A 17,367-nucleotide genomic window follows, 5' to 3' on the forward strand; every position below is an offset into this window, starting at 1 on the left:
AGTAATTCTGACCAACATTCTAAATTATTGTGAACTGTGTAAATTCCACAAAAATTGTGCCCATTTTCTAGACTTTGTATATGAATATAGTAATGGCAATGAAAGCAATTAAATTACAGAATTGTAAGGCAACATTAGAGTCCCTCTAGTCCAAGCCTCTTAGTTTTATAGATATGGGAAATAAGATCAGAGAGGTTAAACAACTTACCTATGAGCACATAGGAAGTAACATTTCTGAGCAAAGATGAGATTGCTGACTATACCACCATCTCTATATTTCTTGGGTAAACGTTTGTCATTTTCAATCTATCCATCACTGAAGACCCATCCTCATTGTGTGAATTTTGGTGAGAAGCAAGACTTTACCTCCCACTCTGGAATTAGCTGTTCCCTTGATAGCACATATGTGAGCATTTTACCACAAGTCTGCTAGCTGGGTTCTCCATTCTGAGGCTCAAAGTATTGAGGGAAGGCTGCATCATAGAGGGAGGTCAAGATTCCAGCATTAGCAGTTAGGAGATAACTGCAGCTCCAACAAGATTTCAGCAGAAGTGACTTTCTGTGGTGTGACATCAGCTGTATTCTGGTCTGTGTAATCTCCTTTGATCTTTGGATGATTTTCCATGTCTTTTTCTCCAGGCTTCCCATAGATTCTCTACATTTCTGGATATACCTCCTAAAATGAACTTAGATTTTGTTTCTGTTGCTTGTAACCAAAAGACGAGGGTGAAAACTGGGATCCCTTTCTTTGAATCTAATGAACAAGATAAACTGATGAGTAAAATAAATCCAGAGACATAGAAGCATGGAACAGACTGATGAATCTCAGAAGGAAATCGGAGGTGGGGAGAAATTAACCAAAGAACTTATATCCATATATAGATAACCCATGGACACAGACAATAGTGTGGTGAGGCCTGGGGTCAGGGGGAGGGTTGGGGGTCAATTAGGAAAAAAAAATGGGACATCTTTAATACTTTCAACAATAAATATTTTTTAAAGAAACTTATTTGGACATTTGCAAGTCTGCCTCATTTACTTCTGTACCTTATTATCCTTCATAATTGTGACCAAGTGTCTTATGCATTTTGAAGCTTTTCCTGGTTTCCCCAGGTAGCGGAAATCATTGCCTCCCTTAAATCAGGGCTGTGTCTATATACATCTTCTATTTCATCACAATGATTTCTGTATATACATGCCTCTTTCTATTTGGTGGCCTCAGAGAAGACAGAACCCACTGTGTGTGTTTCTTTGCACACATGCATGCTTTCATCCAGGAATTTCAGGCACCAACAAAAAAATGACTCTGTGAACTTGATAAATCCCTCATCTAATACTTTCTTTATAAAATACTAGTAGCAATATTCACCTGCCTCACAGGGGTGTCTTAAGATTTTGTTCAAATTTACAAAGCACTTGGAAATTCTTTGATTTGAGATGCTGTAGAAGTGAATACATTATTATTATTATCAACTTGAGGCAGATAAATTGTAAAAAGAATGCACACTTGATATTTACAATAATATAAGTCTCTTTGCTAAGAATTCTATCTCTCCAGAAATGCATATTATGAATTACATTTTATTTCCCTAGAAAATAGTTCTTAAAATCAAGCCAGATCTCTGTGCTGGTTACATTTTGCTCTACCTTTGGATGTATCTAGAGCACAACAATACTATACAGCCTGCTATGAAACACTTTGGATAACTTCAAGGTATATATAAGCATAGACAAAAAAAAAAGGTAATTTTATATTTTTATGAATTAGCTCAATGAAATGTCATCTTTTACTAAATCCTATAAAGTGAGCTTTCTGGATTGGATATTTAAAGTGAGAAATCAGAATTTATTAAATAGGTGTTTTTTGTTGTTTTTTTTAAATCACAGCCAAGTTTTAGTGGGAAATGTGTCTGTGTCTTCAGCATGTTATTAACTCTTTTTTTATGTTACATAGCTTAAAAGGATATGAGCACCTCACCTCCACATATCCATTTCTGGCAATGTCCTGAAATGTTTTCCCCTCCCATCAGCAGTTTTTTGATGCATAACCACTGCTTCTTGCTCCATTTCACTGTTGGGAAGGATTGCATTCTGATATACCCACTCGCAGAAAGGACTCCCTTTCCAGTTGCCAATCAACCCTTTCCTTGCACTCTCTTCATGCACAGTCCTCTCTTCTCCTCACTCATTTGTTGTTCCGATCTAATCAAGTCTCCTTTCCTTCAACTGGACTGAATCTGCTTTGGCAAAAGTTGTCAGTGACCTCTGGATAAGCCAGGTTTCATGAATATCTCAGAATTCTGAGCCTTTAATCATTCTGTTTTGCTACCTAAAATGTTCTTCATTGATAAATCCTGGCTCTCTCTCAACACTCAATGGAAGGGGCACCTATATATATAAAAGCCTAAGCGACTGTTACAAGCAGTCGGCCGAATGACCTGTCAACTGGTTGCTATGATGCACACTGACCACCAGAGGGCAGATGCTCAATGCAGGAGCTGCCCCCTGGTGGTCAGTGTGCTCCCACAGCCAACATCCCACAGCCAGCCAACCTCCCACAGTCTCTCCCTGATTGGGGTCCCTGGCCAGCCCAAGGGACCCCAACTGTGCATGAATTTGTGCACCAGGCCTCTAGTCTTCTTATAACAATGCTAGTCACAGCTTTTGCCCCCACACCCTTCCCAGACTTGGTCTCTATTATACATCATATATGATTCCTTCAGAATACTTTATTTTTCTTATTTTTATATTTCTGTCTCTTCCTTCTATACCATAAAATCCTTTAGGTAAAATACTACTAACTTCATCTTTATATCTATACTGGTATGTTCTAGTATAATATATATTGAATAACTGCCTTTATATGGGAAAAATAAATGCAAGACTGATAGTTGGCATCAGGTTAATATGTTACTTCAGCAGGTATATTTTTATTTTAACAGTCATATATTGATGTATATTGCACAGTAATAATAATTCTGGAAGGTTTGTGATTGGAAGGGATTTTTGCAGATTGACTGTTCTTAACTTTCTACCTTTGTACCTAGTTTTTAAGATACTAACACATTTCTTAAAAGAGGGTCTCATAGTTTAAAATTGTTGGGAAATAATGCAAAAAAAAGCTAATCATTGTTTGTATTATTTTTTACTTCAGGATTTCCGTGAGCCTTTCTCATATGTCACTGATGTCTCAGAGAGATATATGATCATTTTCCAATTTTTTTGAGAGAAGAATTGTTTTATTTGCAGAGAATTCCACAGAACTACTGTTCTTTAGCACACACTTTGGACATACATAGTGAAGCCAATTAACTACATTTAACAGATGAAAACAATGGTGATCTGAGAGACCCAATGAAATATCCATATCTTATTGGCATTAGAACTGAGTCTTCCAATTTCCTGCCCAGCATTTTTTCCATTAAAAGATGGTGTTAGACGTCTCTTTGGGAGGCCATTTGTTCTTGAGATTAGATATAAAAAGGAGAATATAACAGATTTCAAGACCTACTGGGGCAAGATATAACTAATGACTACAATGTGATAAGTGTTATAATACAGAAAGAAAGAAGATCATTATTAAGGCGATGGACGTGGAAGAGAAACATAGGTAACAAATTTTGCACAGCATTGTGAGGAACTGTGCTATGGAAGTGGGAGACTCCTGAGAACATAACTTGAGAATGGGAAGACTTCCTCACCACACCAAGTCAACCATTTTTTGCTCTACTTCTGAGTAAAGCTAATTCATTATCCATGTAATGACAAACCATTGCCCATGGAGCATAAGTAGATTTAGGTATTCCCAGGGGGTTGTTTTAAATAAAGATGGAAAACAGACACAGAGAGAGTCTATGTGTAACACTAAAACATATATACAGTGGAACCCAAAAGCCCCTACTCAGCATCGTTTTCTATTGCTCACTGATTTAAGAGTTTTGATCAGTATTGCTTTGAAGTATCCATTCTGGATAGTGGGTTCTATTTTAACACATGATGGGTTGTAAGCTTGATTGTTCCCAAAGCTGGCCTATAAATATGTTTAGTTTTCTTGTTCCTTTCATAATCGTCTTGGACTCACCTTAGAATCTTTCAGATAAAATTTCTGCTTCCTACACCAGCTGTTAGCTTGCCTTCCTTGGGTATAATTCAGAAGGAATCAGAGGGCAGAGTCCAGGTGAAACTAATTTAGGTATTAGCTAGAGGGAACTACTTGTAGATCAATTTTACTCTGACAGATAAATTTGCCTTAGAGATCCAATTATATACAATATTAAGACTAGCATGAATCACCTATCACACTTGAAAACAGCTGCTAATTAAAGCACAGAGATACTAGAACATTCAGAGAATACATTGAAATAGAACTTTTAAGGATTTTAAAATGATAAAAGAGAAAGATCATTATTTATTTCTAGAAGATATATCCTAGCAGTGATGTTTGTAGGAAACGTGAACCACTGTGAACTTTATTTCTACATTTTTGTTTTCCTTTGAGTTTTTCCATTCACAATCATCCCATACAGTATGAATATTGCAATCTAACCAAGAGCCCATGAAAGTGTTCTTTTCCTAATACAAAGAGAGTAGCATACAAGCAGTAGAGCATAGTGACTAAAGGCATGGGTCAGATTTCTTATTTTAACATCAGCTCTACCACTAACCAATTATATGATTTTGTGTAAGTTCCTTAATCTAAATTTCAGTTTTCTGCTAAAAACTAGAAAACAGAAAGAAGGATAGTGTTGTAGAGAGGATTAAATGAGTTAATATCTGTAGAAAACTCAAAGGAGTATTTGAAAGAGAGTGCCTACATACAAGCACACCTAAAAATACACACACGATTAGTTTTTGTGTCTTCCTTTTCATTTGGCTCCTTGAAAAGAAATGAGGAATTCTCACTGTATTATGTACATGCTTTCTGATCCATTAAGAATTACTCTTCACTGTTTGTTTAGATGTATCTGCAAATCATGGATTTCTATGGCATTTAAAATTACATGAATAATATGATGGCAATATTTTATTTTTTAGGAAGAACAATCTATAATAATAAAAGCATAATATGATAATTAGACCAGAGAGCTGAACCACCTTCTGGATGTCCTTCCGGATGACCTTCCAGACAAAGCTGGGGCTGTGAGGGAAGCCTGGGTCCTGGGTGCCAGAGGGAAGCCGGTGTTGGCAGCCGGGGGAAGGAAGGCCTACTCTTGCACAAATTTTGTGCCTCAGGCCTCTAGTAAAAATATAAGGGTCTAAAATAATGTAAACATATCTGCACTGATTATAACTAGCTTGGTCACCAATCCTCTAGTCATCAATGCCCTGCATATGAATTTTAGGGGCATTTCTTTATTTGTTCTAGCAACAGGTATTGAGTGTTTTTCAAGGTGTCTGGCACTTTTCTAGACACTGAGTTTCAAAAATAAATAAGATATGATACCTTCCTTGAGAATTTACACCTTGTGATTCATGCATGCCCTCCCCACATTTTTCCCACTTTCAAATTATACTATTGGTTTTGTGACTTCTCAGCTGAAAGCAATGTTTGTTCTTTTCTGTTTTCTAATAGAAATTTAATTGAACATATTTTCTCTCTTCAGTTTACTAGGAGCACTAAGGCTCTGTAGCATCCTGCATCTTTGCAAACCAGAGGTTTCAATGATATGTAAATTATGAAGAAATGGGATGACAAGAGCCTTGCTTCATATAAAGGAACAAAATTCCAAGTGAGTAATTTAAACGAGACATTCTGTTTTTTAAAAATATGTTTTTATTGATTTTAGAGAGAGGAAGGGAGAAGAAGAGAGAGAGAAACATTAATGTTTATGAGAGAGTAACATCAGGCTGCCTCCTGCATGCCCCCCACTGAGGATGGAGCCTGCAACCCAGGCAGGTATACTGACCAGGAATTGAACCAGTGACCTCTTGGTGCATAGGATGATGCTCAGTCTACTGAGTCACACCAGCAGGGCTAAAGGAGACATTCTTGATGTTTTGGGGTCAGAAGAGAATGTGAGGGAGACAAAGATATTTTCTTTCTGGGGAAGCTCTCAAAAATGTCAATATTTTTACATATTTTATGAATATAAATTCATGTCTGAATTAAATTCTCTAGGCATTTGAATTTAGAACTATGTAAATCTGTGACATGTTTTAAGCTCAATGTCCTCCTCATTGTTCAAATAAACCATCTTATGACTAGACTTAAATGAAATATCAAGTCTGAACCTCCATTTTAGCACTCAAGTTAAAAATCCTTAGCTGTCTTGAGGTAAGGTATATGACTCAGGTGGTTTAAATCTTCATTAAAAATGGGATCAACTAGAAACTGGTATTTACATTGCTTTTCATTAAAATAAGTGAACCTTACTTATGGGTTACAACATTATAAAGCCTGGTTCTTAAACATTAGTGAAAGGTTTCATCACAGATGAATTTGAGAGTCTGCTGAAAGAAGCACATATATGCAAAATTTACACAGGAGCTTCTTGGAATCTTATAGACGGTCACAATCTGAGAAACTAAATGAATATTTACATAAGGAAAGATATTCATACATTTTGTTTATGTATGTTTGCAATTAGCTAGCCACAGTCCATTTTTTGTGGTGAAAAATTAAATTTTGGTATGTGTGTTAAAATCAAGGATTATTCAAAAAGCTTGGTTTAAGACACAGAAAGATAAATACTGTATGATCTCACTTATATGTAGAATCTAACAAAGTCAAACTTAAAACAACAGAGAATAGAACAGTAGTTGCCAGGAGTTGAGGAGTAGAAAAATAGGGAGTTTTTCAAAGTGTACAAATTTTCAGTTATAAGATGAATATGTTTTAAGGATCCAATGAACAACATGGTGATTATAGTTAATAGCACTGTGTTATATATTTTAAACTTGTTTTTTAAGAGAGTAGATTTTAAGTGTTCTCAACATATACATACACAAATGGTTACTAAGGGAGGTGATGAATGTGTTCATTATCTTGATTCTGTTAATTTCACATATATACTGTATATTATAATGTACACCTTAAAAATCATGTTGCACAACTAAATATATACAATCGTACCTCAAATAAAGCTGGGGAACTTAATTATCTATATATAAAAGCCTAAGCAACTGTTATGAGCAGTCAACTGAATGACCAGTCAACTGGTCGCTATGATGATACACAGACCATCAGGGGGCAGATGCTCAATGCAGGAGCTACCCCCTGGTGGTCAGTGTGCTCCCACAACCAACCAGCTGTGGCTGGCCAACATCCTGCGGTCCCTTCCCCAGGTCGGCTCTGATGGGCTCCTGATCGCCAGCCAGGCAGAAGGACCCCACCCATGCACAAATTCGTGCACTAGGCCTCTACTTTAATATATTAAAAAAAAAAAAGAAACAAAAAGTTTGGGTTAGCCCTCTAACTCTCCTATTGTCACCATCTTGCACTAATGTACCTCCTGTCCAATCTAAGTTCTTCCCTCAAGTCAGTTGAGTCAATCACTGTATATCTGGTCAGCAAGTTCTCTTAGCAATCTGGCCTCAGGGTTAGAGTTGTAGTTGGGTCCATGAAAAGGGTAAAAGCAGACCTTGTACTCTCCTACACCACATTCACTATATACCTGAGCTTTTTGAAATCCACAAAGACCTCCATAACAAGTGACTCTGGAAAGCTCAGGAAGTTTGGAGAGATGCTTCCCAAAACCTAGTTACATTCACCTTCAACCCCTCTGTCAGCTCAATAATGAATTTCTAGAAGGATAAATGTTTGACATTGGGGTTGAAGTGAGGGAGGAGAGAGCATTGTTGACACAGAGTAGGTGGCAATAGAAAGTGGCTATTGTTTTTATTCTTTTTTTTAATAAATTTTATTCAGATTATTACAATTGTTTCTCCTTTTTCCCCCCATAGCTCCCCTCCACCCGGTTCCCACCCCACCTTCTGCCCATACCTCCCCGCAACTGTCCTCATCCATAGGTGTATGATTTTTGTCCAGTCTCTTCCTGAACCCCCTCATACCCCTTTCCCCCTGAGATTTATCAGTCCACTCCCTTTCTATGCCCCTGAATCTATTATATTCACCAGATTATTCTGTTCCTCAGGTTTTTAACTCACTTGATTTTTAGGTTCACTTGTTGATAGATATGTATTTGTTGTTCATAATTTTTATCTTTACTTTTTTCTTCTTCCTCTTCTTTAAGAATACCTTTCAGCATTTTATATAATACTGGTTTGGTGGTGATGAACTCCTTTAGCTTTTTCTTATCTGTGAAGCTCTTTATCTGCCCTTCAATTCTGAATGATAGCTTTGCTGGGTAGAGTAATCTTGGTTGTAGGTTCTTGCTATTCATCACATTGAAAATTTCTTGCCACTCCCGTCTGGCCTGCATAGTTTCTGTTGAGAAATCAGCTGACAATCGTATGGGTGCTCCCTTGTAGGTAATTAACTGTATTTCTCTTGCTGCTTTTACGATTCTCTATTTGTCTTTTGCTCTTAGCATTTTAATTATGATGTGTCTTGGTGAGGTCCTCTTTGGATTCCTTTTGTTTGGGGTTCTGTGGGCTTCCTGGACTTGTAAGTCTATTTCTTTCATCGGGTGGGGGAAGTTTTCACTCATTATTTCTTCAAATAGGTTTTCAGTATCTTGCTCTCTCTCTTCTTCTGGCACTCCCATAATTCTGATGTTGGTACGCTTGAAGTTGTCCCAGAGTCTTCTTACACTATCTTCAACTTTTTGGATTTTTTTTTCTTTTTGCTTTTCCAGTTGAGTGTTTTTTGCTTCTTTGTATTTCAATTCTTTGACTTGATTCTTGTGTTCCTCTAGTCTGTTGTTGGGTCTCTGTATAATATTTTTTATTTCAGTCAGTGTATTTAATTTCTAGTTGGTCCTTCTTCATATCTTTGAGGGTCTCATTATATTTATCGGCCTTTTCTAGGATATTCTTGAAAAGCCTTATAACCGTGGTTTTGAATTCTATATCCAGTCATTTGTTTTCCTCCATTTCTTTCGTTTGTGATCTGTTTCTTGGATGCCGCATTTTTAGTGCTTCCCTGAGTTGGTAGGGTAGATTTGTGTGCTAGGTTTCCTATATAGCCCAGTGGGTTGGCCTCCCCAATTAACCTGAGGTGGATACTCTTGGTGCACCCCTTTTTGGACTGTGTGTACATCCTGGTTGTAGTTAAGTCTTGATTGTTGTTGGTATCACTGGGAGGAATTGACCTCCAGGCCAGTTGGCTGTAAGGATCAGCTGTGTCTATGCTGAGAGAAGTTTGGTGCTGGAGACAGCCTTATAGGATTAGACTTGCCAAATTGCAAAAGCTTCTGTGCTCAGCTTGGATGGGGTGGAGTCTCAGGGCGGAGCAGATAGTCTTGGCTTCCAGTCAGCCTTGCCCTTGCGCACGCGTGTGCGCGCGCCTCCAGACCTCTGTCTTCCCCGGCTCCCGAGTCTCCACCGAGAGTCCAGATTCCCCCCACAAGAGCATGGGTCCCCAGGGGCTCGCCTGGAACTGGGGTTCAGTGCAGTCAGAACTGGGGCTCAGTGCAATCAGGAGCTTCTGACTCCCTTCCACTAGGGAAAGCCTGTGGCAACCTCCGCAGCCTTTGTGCACACTGGCATGCGCGCCTCCAGACCCCTGCCCGCCAGGGCTCCCCCGGGTCTCCGAGTCTCCGGGTGCCTTTCTCTCTACCTGACAGTCCAGACTCCCCCTGTATGAGCCTGGGTCCATGGGGTTTCACCCAGAACTGGGGTTCAGTGCAGTCAGAACTGGGGTTCAGTGGGGTCAGGAGCTTCCTTCCCCCTCCCACCAGAGAAAGTCAGCCAGGCTCTCAGCCGCCCTTCCTCTCTGCATGCACAAAGCCCCTTTTCCGTACCTCCAATTCTCTGTGAGCTTTTCTCTTTCCTTCTAGTTGTAGAATTTCCACTCAGCTAGCTTTCCTGTGGTTCTGGATGGTGTCCGTTCTGTCTTTTAGTTGTAGTTTTGAAATTGTTGTGCGAGGCAGCAGTTTAGGTGCTTACCTATGCCACCATCTTGGTTTTTCCTATTGTTTTTATTCTTAAAAAATTGCATTATAATAGAGCAATTCATAGTCTTCCTAAAATTACATTAAGTTGCATAATATTTCATATAATGGATTATTTATTATTTTGTCTTTGATGGTTTTTATATATAGGTGGTACTTAAATTTTATTTAAAATAAATAGTGCTGAAATAAATCTAAGATGAACTTTAGGCAAATTGCTTTTTGCACCCAAATTACGAAATAGTAACTTTTACAAACTATTGCTTAAGGAGAAACAAAAATGTAAAGCTGATATTTTTTCTACAAATAGAGTATTCAAACTAGTCCCCTAAAAAACAACAGACAAAAAGAGCAGATCCTTTTTGCTCCTTAAGTAATAGATTATGGGCATACCAGGACAAAAAGTCTATATATATCATCTCTACTCTCAATATATGGATGAAAGACCAGATCTAGAATTTGTGCCAATATGGAGAGTGAATATTTTTAAGGTCACTTGGTTATGTAAGCACTTTGCCAACACTTAGGATATAAAAAACACAAGAATGCAACTGAAGAAAATATTAGATTTTCAGGTAGTGAGTGTTTATTTGGAAACTTGAGAGAAATACAACCTGTAGAACAGAAAACTGCTCATGAATCTGCCAGAGGTGCTCATCAAGTCAACAGTGATCTTACAGAAAAATGAAAGAACCAGGATTTTATGTGAAATAACCTAGTTTTAGGTAAATAGATGCTTAATAGAATATTTACTTAATTTTGAGAACAATCTATATAATGCATATTTTCTTTATAACCCACTGATTTTAACTAAATCATGACCTTCTCAAAGTAGTTTTATTGGTTAATAGGGGATTGCTGTGGGTTTTTTTTAGTTAGATTTTCAGAGGTGGATTAGTGACATTATAAGCCTTTTTATGACTCTTGACACATTGGTAGCAATAGAGCACTTGCAAAGTTTTTGATACATTTTGCTGGATTATTTTCCCAAAGGAATGTACTAATTCATAATGCCACCAGGAATGCACGAGGCAAGTGATTTCCTTTCACCTTCAAATGTTTAGATTTTTTCCATATTTAAAGTAGATACATATATACATTAAAAAAACTTAAGAAGTACCCCTCTCTTCTGAAGCAGCAAAAGAAGTCCCCAAAAAATTCTATTTCAAATTCTATCACATTAAGTTTTTATATGTATAGAGCCCTAATATCAAAGACATGTGTAATGCATGACACTTTGGCTTGTCCTGACTACCCAGGAAATTCTAGGGACTATCCTGCTTTAATATTAATGTGTGAATAGAAGATACAAGGTTGTTTTATTTGAGAAAATGACCATTACTAGTAAAAGGTGACTGTCATGTAGAAATTTTAGTTATATATATAAAATAATTAGCATTTTAATTAAAAGCAAAGATAAGTATTTTGATTATATGATTGTTCTTATTACATGTATTTCTGTTCTTCTTGAATGAAGGAGGAGGCTGCACACGATAAAAATTCCCATCTCTGCAAACATCTGGTAAAGCTGGTGAAAAGCTCTGTGTTCATCAAATTTTATTTTCTATTCTACCTTTCTGGCTTATGGAAAACTATACTTCCCAATCCCTTTGCAGGGAGTCAAGGCTATGTGATCAGTTTTGGTCAATGAAATTTGGGTCAGAATAATAGATGTCATTTCTGAGCTATGGTAATGGAAATTCCCTTTGTAATTCTCCAGGTTTTTTCTTTTCTTGCTCCAGCAAACCTCATGTGGCAATGTTGGTGCCTCTGTCAGCCTGGACCTGAGTAACCATGTGGGGGAGAGTATCCCTGTCCTCCCCTCATCCTCTACCCCTACCACCTGCATTGGAATGTGTGAGCCAGAAATAAACCTTAGGTGTATTATGAGACCTAGCAGTGAATTTATTTTTGCAGCATGACCTTCCCTGAACAATACCTCAGGTGTGGTCACAGATTATTACCAAATCGGTTGCCCCAGCTGACTGCTTGAATAAGTAGAGCGAGGACTTCTGGAGAATCCAACGAGGAAAGTTTATGCTGCCCTGAGATGCCCAGTTCTAAGGGGAACTGTCCTTGCATTTTATAAGCACCAAATACACATGGAGATATTAAAATGTATACAGAAGAAAAGAATCCTCTGAACAACAGCTGAGATTTATAATAACAACTTCAGAAACTCATAAAAGCCCATCTGTTCTGTGAAGCATTCCAACAAAAATGACCACTTGGCGCTCACTCTTCTGTGCCACCGCTTGTCATGCATTTGTGTGTGGCTCTCAGAATCCCAGGTGTGCCTCAAAATCAGGGCCCTGCCGGGCAGAGGAGTTTATTGTGTTTTCTGCATGGCAGTTCACCTAAGAAAAATGAATAGAGGGGGGAGGAAGCAAATAGAACAAAAAACTATCCCTTTCTACAGATGTGTCCTGGAATTTAAAATTTACAAACACATGAAAAACAGAAGAGTGAATTTTCTCTATCCTACCAAATTGTCATTTCTTAGGACTTTAGCCCTCTATTTCTACAGAGAAATGATCTCTGACAGCAGACACAGGGAGATAGAGAAATATCCAGGTAAGCGACCTCCTCTCCCATCTATTCCAAAAATGTATGGCTCACCCAACTGCTCAGTACTAGAGATTATGGTTTGATGTAGAAAGAGTTTGTTCTTTGGGTAAGAAGATTTTTAACTGAGACTGGACATGTTACCTAAGGAAAGACAAAGAAAATCCAAGGCCATCTACCACATTCTAGGCTCTTGCTAAGGTACCTCACATAAATTACTTTATTTAGCCCTCTCCAGATTCCTAAGTTTTTCTCATCTATAATGTGATTATAATAATATCTGTGAAGATCAAATAAGATTAGGTACGTAAGCGTTCTTTGTAAATTGTTCAGGAGTACCACAAAAAAAAAAAAAATCATTATTTTCAAAAAGTTGGCTGTTTCCAAAAGATCAGCTGTTTTCTCCTGGGCACAGGAAAAGTAGAGTTTGTCTTGTGATGCTTAGTCAGTAACAACTACAGTTAAAAAAGATATTCCTTTTCTTATGTTGTCTGAGAGAAGTTCCCTTTTAAGTGGCATCCTTATGTGCAAGAAAGAATGAGGAAGGGAAAAGAGTTAGAGAAAGAGATAAAGAAAGAGAGAAACCAGCCCAGCAACCAGACAGAAAGATAGACACAGAGGAACAGAGAAAGAAATATGAATACACACACACACACACACACACACATATATATGGTTTTATAGCATTATTATTTATTTACTTATTTGTTTATTTATTATTTATTTATTATTGACTAGAGGCCTGGTGCACGGAATTCGTGCACGGGGGGGGGGGGGGTGTCCCTCAGCCCAGCCTTCACCCTCTCCAATCTGGGACCTGATGAGGGATATCCGACCACCCGTTTAGGCCCGATCCCACTGGGCCTAACGGGCAGTGGGACATTCCTCTCACAATCCAGGACTGCTGGCTCCCAACTGCCCTCCCCTGTAGTCCTGGTCCCCTCCCCCAAACTGTTCTGCCCTGCAGGTCTGGCCCCTCCCCCCCAACTTCCATCCCCTGCTGACCTGGTCTCCCCCAACTGCCCTCCTCTGCGAGCCTGGTCCTCCCTAACTGCCCTCCCTGCTTGCCTGATTGCCCACAACTGCCCTCCCCTGCAGGCCTGCTCCCCCCCCAACTGCCCTTCCCTGCTGGCCTGGTCCCCCCCAACTGCCTTCCCTGCAGGCCTGGTCCCAGCCCAACTGCCCTCTCCTGCTGGCCTGGTCCCCCCCAACTGCCTTCCCTGCAGGCCTGGTCCCAGCCCAACAGCCCTCCCCTGCAGGCCTGGTCCCCCCCAACTGCCCTCCCCTGCAGGCCATGTCCCTCCCAACTGCCCTCCCCTGCAGACCTGGTCCCCCACAACTGCCCTCCCCTGCAGGCCATGTCCCTCCCAACTGCTCTCCCCTGCAGGCTTATTCCCCCGCAACTGCCCTCCCTGCTAGCCTGGTCACCCCCAACTACCCTCCCCTGCAGGCCTGCTCCCCCCAACTGCCCTCCCCTGCTGGCCTGGTGTCCCCCAACTGCCCTCTTCTGCCAGCCCGGTCACCCCTAACTGCCCTCCTTGCTTGCCTGATTGCCCACCACTGCCCTCCCCTGCAGGCCTGCTCCCCCCAACTGCCCTCCCCTGCTGGCCTGGTCCCTCCCAATTGCCCTTCTCTGCAGGCCTGGTTTCCCCCCAACTGCCCTCCCCTGCAGGCCTGGGTCCCTCCCAACTGCCCTCCCTTGCTGGCCAGGTCTCCCCCAACTGCCCTCCTCTGCCATCCTGGTCACCCCTAACTTCCTACAACTGCCCTCCGCTGCAGGCTATCTTGTGGCAGCCATCTTGTGTCCACATGGGGGCAGCCATCTTTGACCACATGGGGGCAGCCATCTTGTGTCTTGCAGTGATGGTCAATTTGCATATTACTCTTTTATTAGATAGGATTTCAGAGAGGAAGGGAGAGGGAGAGAGAAATAGAAACATCAATAATGAGAGAGAGCCAAAACCGGTTTGGCTCAGTGTATAGAGCATCAGCCTGCGACTGAAGGGTCCCAGGTTCGATTCCGGTCAAGGGCACGTACCTTGGTTGCGGGCACATCCCCAGTGGGAGGTGTGCAGGAGGCAGCTGATAGATGTTTCTCTCTCATCAATGTTTCTGACTCTCTATCCATCTCCCTTCCTCTCTGTAAAAAATCAATAAAATATATATTTTTTAAAATAATAATAATGAGAGAGAGAGGAGAAACCAAGATGGCAGCATAGGTAAACACCTAAACTGCTGCCTCGCACAACAATTTCAAAACTACAACAAAAAGACAAAACGGACATCATCCAGAACCACAGGAAGGCTGGCTGAGTGGAAATTCTACAACTAGAAGGAAAGAGAAAAGCACACTGAGACTCAGAGGAGCTGCAGGAGGCAGAGGTACGGAGACGCGCGTGCGAAGAGGACTGGCAACTGAGTGCACGGCTGGCTTTCTCAAGTGGGAGGGAGACAAAAGCTCCAGACTGCGCTGAACTCCAGTTCTGGGCGAGACTCTGGGGACCCAGACTCATACGGGGTGAAACTGGACTGTCAGGAAAGAGAAAAGCACACTGAGACTCAGAGGAACTGCGGAAGGCAGAGGTACCAAGGTGGGCGCATGGAGAGGGCAGGCAACTGAGTACGCGACTGGCTTTCTCAAGCAGAAGGGAGACAAAAGCTCCAGACTGCAGTGAACTCCAGTTCCGCGCGAGACTCTGTGGACCCAGACTCATTCGGGGAGAAACTAGACTGTCCGGCAGCAGGCGGAACGCAGGGTGGCTTTCTCTCAGAGGTGCTTTCAGCAATTACCACAGGACACTGAGACACAGGGGCCTATTAGGGATAGGGCTGACAGGAAACCAATGCTGTCTGCTCCACCCTGAGACTCTGCCCCATCCAACTAAGCACATAGACTTTTGCAAGTCTTATCTCATAAGGGTGTCTCCAGCACAGACATTCTCCCAGCATAGACACAACTGATCCTCACAGCCAATTGGCCTGGAAGTCAATTCCTCCCAGTGATACCAACAACAATCAAGGCTTAATTACAACAAGACTGTGCACACAGCCCACAAAGGGGTGCACCAAGAGTGTCCACCTCAGGTAACTGGGGAGGTTGAGCCACTGGGCCCTATAGGACACCTAGCACACAAAACCACTCTATCAACTCAGGGAAGCAGCCAAAATGTGGAGACAAGGAAACAGATCACAAATGAAAAAAAATGGAGGAAAGCAAATGACTGGATATAGAGTTCAAAACCATGGTTATAAGGTTTTTCAAGAATTTTCTAGAAAAGGCCGATAAATTTAGTGAGACCCTCAAGGATATGAAAAAGGACCAACCTGAAATTAAGCATACACTGACTGAAATAAAAAATATACAGAGATCTAACAGCAGACTAGGGGATCGCAAGAATCAAGTCAAAGATTTGAAATACAAAGAAGCAAAAAACACTCAACCGGAAAAGCAAAAAGAAAAAAGAATCCAAAAATATGAAGATAGTGTAAGGAGCCTCTGGGACAACTTCAAGTGTACCAATATCAGAATTATGGGGGTGCCAGAAGAAGAGAGCAAGATGCTGAAAACCTATTTGAAGAAATAATGACTGAAAACTTCCCCACCTGGTGAAAGAAATAGACTTACAAGTCCAGGAAGCGCACAGAACCCCAAACAAAAAGAATCCAAAGAGGACCACACCAAGACACATCATAATTAAAATGCCAAGATCAAAAGACAAAGAGAGAATTGTAAAAGCAGCAAGAGAAAAATTAGTTAACCTACAAGGGAGCACCCATACTACTGTCAGCTGATTTCTCAACAGAAACTATGCAGGCCAGACGGGAGTGGCAAGAAATATTCAAAGTGATGAATAGCAAGAACCTACAACCAAGATTACTCTACCCAGCAAAGCTATCATTCAGAATTGAAGGGCAGATAAAGAGCTTCACAGATAAGAAAAAGCTAAAGGAGTTCATAACCACCAAACCATATGAAATGCTGAAAGGTATTCTTTAAGAAGAGGAAGAAGAAGAAAAAGGTAAAGATAAAAATTATGAACAATAAATATATATCTATCAACAAGTGAATCTAAAAATCATGTGAATAAAAAATCTGATGAACAGAATAAACTGGTGAATATAATAGAATCAGGGGCATAGAAAGGGAGTGAACTGACAATTCTCAGGGGGGAAGGGGTATGGGGGGTGAGGGAAGAGACTGGACAAAAATCGTACACCTATGGATGAGGACAGTGGGGGGCGGGTAAGGGCAGAGGGTGGGGTGGGAACTGGGTGGAGGGGAGCTATGGGGGAAAAAGGAGAAACAATTGTAATAATCTGAACAATAAGGATTTATTAAATTTTAAAAAAAAGAAAAAAGAAAAGAAACTGCGAGCTCCAAGAAGAAAGGAAGGAAACATTCATTTCTGTATCCCTAGCTCCCAGCACAGAGCTGGATGCTGAGTGAGTGCTCAATAAATATCTGTTGAATAATAATAATAATAATAATAATAATAATAATAATGAGAGAGAATCATTGATCAGCTGCCTCCTGCATGCCCCACACTGGTGATTGAGCCTGCAACCTGGGCATGTGCCCTGACCAGGAATTGAACTGGACTGCTGGTTCATAGGTCAATGCTCAACCATTGAGCCACGCTGGCTGGGCAATCTGTCTGCATTATTTTGAAGATACTGGGTATCACCTTCCATTAAACCGCAGAAATGTTGAGATGTCCTACTTAAGAAAGTGACAAATAATCTTCCTTCATGCATTTTTGGGAGGAAGAAGTCTGGGCCCTCTAACTGG

This window comes from Plecotus auritus (genome assembly GCF_963455305.1).
Source record: "Plecotus auritus genome assembly, chromosome: 2".
NCBI classification, from domain to species: Eukaryota; Metazoa; Chordata; class Mammalia; order Chiroptera; family Vespertilionidae; genus Plecotus; species Plecotus auritus.